The sequence below is a fragment of the Armigeres subalbatus genome, chromosome 3 (assembly GCF_024139115.2).
Source record: "Armigeres subalbatus isolate Guangzhou_Male chromosome 3, GZ_Asu_2, whole genome shotgun sequence".
Lineage (NCBI taxonomy): Eukaryota > Metazoa > Arthropoda > Insecta > Diptera > Culicidae > Armigeres > Armigeres subalbatus.
The window spans coordinates 46684132-46694035 of record NC_085141.1 but is presented as its reverse complement, the minus strand read 5'-3'; the positions used below and the strand labels follow the sequence as shown (position 1 = coordinate 46694035).

General features: G+C 41.7%; 1 protein-coding gene across 1 annotated transcript in view; it reads left to right on the top strand.

The window, feature by feature from the left end:
* The first annotated feature begins 216 nt into the window (after positions 1 to 216).
* Positions 217 to 9904, top strand: part of LOC134226808 (transport and Golgi organization protein 2-like) — a 180877-nt gene continuing 171189 nt past the window's right edge. Inside the window, exon 1 of the mRNA XM_062707803.1 lies at positions 217 to 372. The gene's annotated coding sequence lies outside the window, so the exon portion shown is untranslated. The remainder of the gene's footprint in view (positions 373 to 9904) is intronic.

The window sequence follows — 9904 nt, the reverse complement described above, 5'->3', positions numbered from 1 at the left end:
CTGGTGAAATGACGATGAGCGGCTATGAGATCATAATTTTATATACACAACCCCACATATAGAGCAGCATACGCTTTGTTCGTGTACAAGAGATTACGAGGGGGAGTGCACTGCGATTGTGGTAGTGTCCCTCCCTACTGATATGGGGGGCTGGTTGCATCTGACCGGAGAGTGTCTGACGGAAAGCAAAACAAAGCCAACGAAACCAACCGGACCGGCTGTTTGCCCGGTTTAGCTCTCCTTACATTCGCAGCGCAGTAAGTTTCATTTCCCTGCGGGCTGATGGTGTAGAAGTGTGTTTTTGTTGTCATCAAATTAGTGCAGTGTGCTGCTTGATATTGAACATCACCTCAATATCGCCTCATCGAATGTGTAAGTACATTTTTTTAATAGTTTGCATATGAGTAAGATAGCATAAAGCATACAGCATATTTGTGGTTATGGCGAGAAGTGGGAGGTGATGATAATCTACTGTGCCAAGGTTGTGTCTTGTGCAAAACGATTCATTTCGATATCAAGTCGATAACTATCTCTTGACTGCACTTGCGATGTACTTGCGTGAGCTGTTGGAGCTTTCTTATGTCCTATACTTGATATCGTGCATTAGTCTACCTACATGGCTGCATGCGTATTTTTATGCAACCGAGAAGCGAGCATTGATGGCGTAAACACATCATGTCAGGGTCAAACAGACAGATGGAATAACTTGTTTGGCTATATGGCTAGTATTGACACAGAAAATGACTTAGTCGTGAATTTGTCCTCGCGCGATAAGGCTGGATGGCTTTTAAAACTCGCCATGTAGGATGATGATTCGCAAACATACCCGCAGCTTTACACTTGGATTGGAAACCACTAATTTATCCACTTCAGCATGATATTTTATACGATTCCTGAAGTAAAACTTTCTGTACAACATAAGGAATAAGGAAAAAGGACTCGCACTCTATTTTTGGACTTACGTCCTTATTCACACAACACATTTATACGTGGGACTCATTATCCAGTGGCTCATTTATAGCGAGCATAAAAATAGCTCCACATTATATTTATTTAGTACACATGCAGGGTCGAATTTAGACTTGGGGCCCGGGGTAAATCATTGGGGTTCCTAAATGTACCCAAAATTGTAAGCAATTGGTAATACTAGTTGGTTTTGGTACATAACGTTTTGTGGGAGCCCGGGGCCTCGAACAACCTCAACGCCCCCCCCCCCTTAATCCAGCCTTGTGCACATGATAATATAAGACTTTCAAAACGGGCCCTAAAAATAGTGATTTGTGAGCTTAAATTTGAAAAATGGTAATTGTATTTTTTATTTTTGTAAAAATTTTTTGTGCGTCTTATATTTCACGAAAATTTTAAGGAATACAGCATTGTGAAACTTCACTGAAGTTTTTCCACTAAACTAAACAATTTTCATGAATTATAGAAATGGTCTACCAACACATGTGCTATGTATCTTTATATAATAGCTGAACTGTTTGACGGAAAACGACGAGACACGAATCTTTAGCATGACTTAGTCCTGTGTAGATTGGTTTTACCGCTAAGCATAGTATGTTGTTCATAAGAAAAAAAATTAAGAAAAAAATCGAATTGCTAGAGTAAATTTGACAGCTGCTTAGGTATGGGCGAAATATCATTTTTACTTGCGGAATAATGGACAGAAATCTGTTTCTGCAAAACAATAGTGACAGATCGTTTTTTACGCGTAAACACCGACTTCAGTGTCCTTTTGAAATCCATACTTCCGAAACAGTTGGGGAAAAATATAACAAACTAAAACATGCCAAATTCAGTGAAACAAATTTCTTGTGAAATTTATTAGCCGATTAAGCGTGCGATTGTCCTCAATACGAGAGAGATTTGTTTGCTTCACCATTCACATGCTTTTATAATAAATGCAATGCATTTATATGTATTTGGATACGAGTTATTGTAGAACCAAACGAGCCATTTTTTGTTTATGCGTAGTCCCAGCGATTATTTTTTCCCGTTTTGTGTAAAGTGTGTACATTACTATGTTATTGATTTTTAGCGTGTATCCCACAAAGAGAGAGCTTTCCTGCTATAAAGCTCTGCACATAACTTTCAAATAAAAGCTTATTTGGTTGTACATAGGGTATATAACTATTTTTTATGTTGCTTAAATTTTTGGGACTAAAATTATTCTCTATCTATATACATAAAAATGAATTTCTGTCTGTCTGACCCTTATAGACTCGGAAACTACTGAACCGATCGGCGTGAAAATTTACATGCAGAGGTTTTTGGGGTCGGGGAAGGTTCTTGATCATTCCCCGTCCTACGTTCGAGACAATCGGATCGTTTGCCGTTGTTATCCCTGTGCAGTGTGATTTTGCCACGTATTTTTTTTTCCCTAAAAAGGGTCGTTTTACACCGGTTTTTTTCACCAGTAGTGCAACCCGGGACTGGGAAGCAGCGTACCCTGGCTGAGTCCTCCGGTGCGACTGTTCCGAGACGGTTTCAGCCTACAGCAAGGCCCGGCTGAAATCATCCTACAGCTGAATTCCATTGGAAACATTATCATCAGCATCAAAGCAGATACCATACCATCGCCCTGTGTCTGCTGTCTACCTATACAAGAGGCACAACGGTACACTAGCATTGAAGATCGCCTATCGCCTGTCGGCTACCTAGCATCGCATCGATCTGTTCGTTCGCAGAGTGAGGTAAAATTTCGATCTGCTTATTTCTCCTACATTCTGCTGCTGTCTGTCGATAGGCCTCCCGTTAGTGGCTTTTACCACAAAAGTTGAAGATTATTTTTTGATCATTTTGTTTCTATTTCTCTCTATTTTTTTCTATAATAATAAGATACAACATATTCCCTTATAAATATCATTAGCGTTTTTTTATTTATATTTTGTAGAACTTTAAGTTATAAAAGATCTAGTTTCCATTCCCTTCATAAAATAAGATTAATCTCCCTAAAAGATCACTGAAATCTACATAACTTGTTTTTCGAGCGTTATTTTCATCCAGTACTGTTTGTCCCCCTATTTTCTTACAAAGTTGCGGTGGATGATCCACACGCTTTATGGAAAGGAAACGATAACGGCGAGGACTCAGAATTTGTGATTCCAGATGACGATGAGATAGATTCCCCATCATATGAAAATTGATTGGTCCCTTTTTGTGTTGCCGGAGGCCAAAACAAAGACAAGACGTCTGAATTAGCAAATCCATCTTCAGGTATCTGTACCTCAGTATCTACAGTACTAATGGATACTAGTGCAATCGTTGATACCAATGCTAACCAAGAACATTTGTTTCTTCCTGGCTCCTCTCCCCGGCAACTCCCTGTCTTAAGGCTTATCCCCCGGATCTAAGGGTCTCTTCCTGGTTTTCTTTCGGCCCAAAAGCAAACCTTTGAATAAATTACAAATTGAAAAGGACCTGGCAAAGTCGTTTCGAGGCATTGAGGAAGTGAATTCACCGAGTCGCAACAAATTACGGGTCACAGTTAGTGATCGTGATCAAGCAAATAAAATTGCTGCCTGCGAGCTCTTTCGCATGGAATACCATGTTTACATACTAAGTCACGAAGTTAAGGTTGCAGGAGTGGTCACCGAACCGTTTTTGACAAGCGATGACATCAAGGCTGGCACTGGTGGATTTAAAAACCGAGCGGTTCTAGCAGTTCAGATCCTTGATGTGAGGCAAATGAACTTTGTGTCACCAGATGGCACGAAAAAACCATCAGATTCATTTCGAGTGACCTTTTCTGGCTCAGCTCTGCCTGACTTCTTGCTAATAGGAAAGCTTCGTTTACCTGTCCGTCTCTATGTACCGACGGTCATGCACTGCAACAGGTGCCAACAAATTGGACACACCGAAAAATACTGCTGTAACAAGCCACGCTGCAACAAATGTGGCGAACAACATGCTGAGGGTCCCTGCAGTAAGGATCCCAAATGTACTTGCTGTGGCGATGCTCCGCATGATCTCTCTGCATGCCCGCGGTACATAGAGCGGGGAAAACATCAAATCCGCTCTCTCCAACAGCGGTCGAGGCGAACTTACGCAGAAATGCTGAAGAAGATCGCCCCAGCCGCTGTACCATCAACCCAATATATCACCAATACTACCATCTTCTCTTCCCTACCTCAAGATGATCAAGGCATTGACTTTGGGGATGGTGAAGAGTACACTGTTGTCGAAACAGGATCAAAGAGAAAGCGTATGAGATCAAAGCTTCTACGCCAACACGTATCTCAAAAAGTTTCTGTCGATCAACAGGTTTTCCGACCCTCCCCTGAAAAATTAGCAAGTAGCGGAAAACCCAAGAAAGTTTCTCCTCCAGGGTTCAAATTTGTGGCTAATGATTTTCCGTCACTTCCTGGAACATCAAAAACCCCAGTTGTTCAAATTTTTTGCCCAGAAAGCAGGAAAAACAATGTGGTCAATGCGAATCTCAGCAACCACAAGCTGAAGCATCAAATAAAATGTCGCTTTCTGGGATTGTGAATTTCATCTTCAACCTATTGGAGCTTTCACCCGCAACAAGAAACATCATTAATATGATGATTCCTTTACTGAAACCTTTTTTGAAGCAACTGAGTTCGAAGTGGCCTATTCTTGATTCGATCATATCCTTTGATGGCTAATACAACCAACGAGGTCGGGGATATGGTCACGATACTACAGTGGAATTGTAGGAGTATCATCAAAAATTTAGCAGCGTTTAAGTATTTAGTTCACAGCACCGGTTGTGATGCATTTACTGTCAGTGAAACATGGCTAACTTCAGATCAACAAGCTCCACTCCTTTTACAGAATAGATCTTCCCTCGATGATAGGCACTGAAGTAGTCGCATGTCATGTCACCATACGAGGTAAAAGCTTCAGCATAGCTTCTGTGTACATACCACCGAATGCGACGGTGCGGCACAGAGGTCTCACGGCCATTTGCTCAGCTATGCCGGAGCCGCGGTTGATCCTAGGAGATTTCAACTCACACGGTACAGCCTGGGGGAACTTACCGATGACAACCGCTCTTCCTTGATTTATGACATGTGTGACAACTTCAATATGACATATTTAAATAACGGAGAAGCAACACGTGTGGCGCCTTCAGGACTCGAAAGTAGAATTGACCTCTCAATCTGTTCGATTTCACTAACATTGGATTGTACGTGGAAAGCAATTCAAGATCCCCATGGTAGTGATCACTTGCCTATCGAAATCTCAATTACCAATGGATCGCGTAAGAACCATCAGATCGACAATGCATATGACCTCACGAAGCACATTGACTGGGGCAAATATGCTGAGGCGATCATCGATGGTGAACAATTGGTCGATGTACTTCCTCCGTTGGAAGAATACCGATTTCTCGCCGGTTTGATCCACAACAGCGCGCTTCAGTCACAGCGTCGACATATACCGAGTTTCAAAGCGCGTCATCGTCCAACCTCTCCCCTCTGGTGGGATGACAAGTGCACTAGAGTTTATCGAGAAAAATCCGACGCGTTCAAGGATTATAGAAAGCGCGGTGCACGGGATAATTACGACCGATATATTTCTCTTGAACGCAAATTCTAGAGCCTTGTGAATGCTAAGAAACGCGGTTACTGGCGCCATTTCGTTAATGGGCTATCACGGGAAACGTCGATGTCAACTCTTTGGACTGTCGGGAGGAGAATGCGAAACGCGTCGTCGGTTAACGAAGATAGGGAAAGTTCTCCTCGATGGATCTTCGCTTTCGCCAAAAAAGTGTGCCCGGATTCCGTTCCAGGTCAAATAATCGTGCGTGACGTTGGCCTCGGTCGAACTGGAATGGATAACCCTTTTATGATGGTCGAGTTCTCGCTTGCTCTCCTTTCTTGTAATAATTCTGCCCCAGGAATGGATGGAATTAAGTTCAACCTGCTTAACAACCTCCCAGACGTCGCGAAGAGGCGTTTGTTGAACTTATATAATCAACTCCTGGAGAACAACACTGTTCCAGTTGAATGGAGACAGGTGAGAGTGATTGCCATAAAAAAGCCGGAGAAACCCGTGTCCGATTATAGTTCGTACCGTCCAATCGCGATGTTGTCGTGTATACGGAAGCTATTAGAGAAGATGATTCTCAATCGGCTCGACAGATGGGTTGAATTAAATGGCTTTCTATCAGATACTCAATTTGGATTCCGCAGAGGCAAGGGGACGAACGACTGTCTTGCGTTGCTTACTACAACTTGTTGTCTGCGAAACATATGAGCTTTTCTCATGGAAACTCAACAACTTCTAGAATTAGTTACATGGGTCTCCCCCAGGGCTCATGTTTAAGCCCCCTTCTTTATAATTTTTACGTTAGAGGCATCGATGAATGCCTCATGGAAAATTGCTCGTTAAGACAGCTTGCGGATGACGCCGTTGTCTCCTACACAGGAACAGGGGCGGGCGATATGCAAGGACCATTGCAAGATACTTTAGACAATTTGTCTACTTGGGCTATTCAGCTAGGTATCGAATTCTCTCCGGAGAAAACTGAGCTGATTGTCTTTTCTAGGAAGCATAAGCCACCCGAATTAGAGCTTCACATCAGGGGTAAGAGAATCGCTCAAGGCATTTCCCATAAATATTTAGGGGTCTGGTTCGACTCGAAAGGCACCTGGGGAATGCACATTAGACATCTGTATCAGAAATGCCAACAACGAATCAACTTCATGCGTACAATTACCGGAACATGGTGGAGAGCCCACCCGGAAGATCTGATCTGAATATGGTAGCTTTTGCTTTCAATCCGCCGCGAAAACACACATGATAAAACTACAACGGATTCAATACCGTTGTCTTCGTATAGCGTTAGGCTGTATGAACTCGACTCATACAATGAGCTTAGAGGTACTTGCGGGAGTACTTCCTTTATCGGATCGTTTCGCGGAACTGTCGTTGAGGCTCCTCATTCGTTGTGAGGTGTTAAATCCTTTGGTCATTGAAAATCTCGAGAAGCTACTCGAACGAAACTTCCAAACAAAATTTATGACACTGTACTACTGGTATATGAGCCTGGAAATTGCTCCTCATTTGAATGTTCCCAATCGTTGTTGCTTCCTAGACTCTTCCAATTCTACTGTAGTTTTTGATCTAACCATGAGGCAAGAAATCCATGGAATTCAAGATCATCTCCGATTGGAGAGCATACCTAAAATTTTTGCAAGCAAGTATAGCCACGTCAGTAGCGATAAAAGGTTTTTCACCGACGGGTCAAAAACAAATGAATCCACTGGTTTCGGTGTCTTCAATGATTTTCATAGCGCCGCTCGTAGACTTCGAAATCCTTGTTCCGTATATGTCGCAGAACTAGCGGCTATACACTATGCATTAGAGCGAATCGCCTCTCTTCCCTCTGATCAATACTTCATTTTTACGGATAGTCTCAGCTCAATAGAGGCTATTCGTTCAATGAGGCCGGTACAGCACTCACCGTATTTCCTGCGCGAAATACGATTTATATTGAGTGCTCTATCGAATCGCTTATACACTATCACCCTGGTATGGGTCCCTTCACATTGCTTTATTCCGGGTAATGAGAGAGCGGATTCACTTGCCAAGGTGGCCGCTATGGAAGGTGTAATTTATGAGCGTCAAATCGCCTTCAATGAATTTTTCACAATTGTCCGTCAACAGGTCTTGCTCAGTTGGAAACAAAAATGGGATGAAGGAGATTTGGGTAGATGGTTACATTCTATTCTTCCTCAGGTAACGAACAAACCTTGGTTCAAGGGATTGGACCTTAGTCGAGACTTTATTAAAGTAATGTCACGGGAAATGTCCAATCACTACTCACTAAACGCGCATTCCTTTCGAATAGGGCTCGCGGACAGCAATCGCTGCGGTTGCGGTGTTGGTTATCAAGACATCAACCACGTTGTCTGGGAATACCCCGAATACGGAGCTGCCAGGTCCGATTTACGTACATCCCTCCGGGCCCAAAGGAAACCAGACAAGGAAAACATTAGAGACGTACTGGGTAACCTTGACCTGGCCTACATGATTCTCATATACAAGTGTTTGAAACGTATCAATGTCTTCGTCTAATCCCCTTGTCAGCTATTTGAAAACGTCAACCTTGCAACCCCCCCCCCCCTCCCCTCTCCGCTCGGAAAAATACGTTTTATTGTATCTTTTCAGTTCGTCCAATGTCCATGCAACGTCAATCATGAGCGAAAACTCCACAATAGCATGCCCTAGGCCCTATCCTTTCCTATTTTTTTTTCTATCATGTACTCTTTAACCTCGACCAAGCCGCGAGTTTTTCGGCTCCCAACAACTTAACACTAGAATTAAAATGAAGTTTATGAAATTGTAAAAATATTTCAAAAGAAAAGCGGCTCCGTTATGCCTACTGGCGCTTGAGCCTTCAAATAAACGCAATTATATAAAAAAAGGTTCTTAAGATGGTTTGAGACCCCTCCCCCTTTTGTAAAGGGGGGCTCCCATACAAATGGAACACACATTTCTGCTTAACTCGAGAACTAATCAGAGAATAAATCAATTTTAGGCGAAACAAAGTTCGTCGGGTCTGCTAGTGAGTAATAATTAAAGACCTCAAATAAAATAATACTTGTGCCGGCCGTGTCCGAATTCATGTTAGTTCCCAAATAACATTTTCAAGACTTGGTGCATTTATTGATGTTTTTTACGGTTTTATCTCAGCCTAGATCTATGCTGCAAGATTAGTAGATTATGCGCTTGTAGCTAGCTTCAAAACCATTGTAAATAGTGCAAAAAAGTCATAAACGTCAAATACTTATGGTTATCTTGAAGAGTAACATAAAACCTATTTTGAAACCATTCATGATATATTTTGTTCTTAACCTTATCTTATGAATAACCTACACAAATCTGCGATATTGTCAATTGGTTTATAATGGAATTGCACGAGAACATTCGAACATTCATGAACTATTGAATCTCAGATGGAAATAAATACGTAATGGCCTATTTAATAAAATTATGACTTGGAGAAAAATGATTTTGCATGCAATCTGCGACAATTTCTATTTCACTTTGTACTGCTTCTGAATCTTGTTTTGAATAAATAACTTTTTATTAACGTTTTTCGAATTACACTTTTATAACAAGGTTTTGTACATGTGAATAGTTTTACAATGATTGCTTTCCTTCATCATATTTTCATTCGATAAGTAAAAACCTAATGGTTTAATATTGTCCGATATTTAATGTTGCCGCAGATACCAATGTTTTAATGGCACGCTTACATATTCTACTTTCTTTACCTGTTTTCACCAGAAATACTTAAATTTCATGCATGCGGACGAATTCTGGGACATTCTATTTTACAGTGATTAAACATTGTTTTGTTTCCATGCCCATGATTGTGTGTTGCATATTTTTCATTAGTTCATTTCGTCATTTTCCCTTCGTCTTCAAAACAATAACAGCTGGCTTCTCGGAAAATATAATGTCTCCTTTTCGACAGCGGTTTTATAGTAGTCTTAATACCATTCTTGGGGGCCCTCCTTAGCCGTGCGGTAAGATGCGCGGCTACAAAGCAAGACCATGCCGAAGGTGGCTGGGTTCGATTCCCGGTGCCGGTCTAGGCAATTTTCGGATTGGAAATTGTCTCGACTTCCCTGGGCATAAAAGTATCATCGTGTTAGCCTCATGATATACGAATGCAAAAATGGTAACTTGGCTTAGAAACCTCGCAGTTAATAACTGTGGAAGTGCTGAATGAACACTAAGCTGCGAGGCGGCTCTGTCCCAGTGTGGGGATGTAATGCCAGTAAGAAGAAGAAGAAGAATACCATTCTTGTGCTTGCTTTGAAGACGTTCTCAAGAATGGTCCACTTGATCATATCTTACTCTTGAAGCGATTTTCAAGAAATTGTCATGTAGTTCTCATGTAATGTTAGTCTTAAAA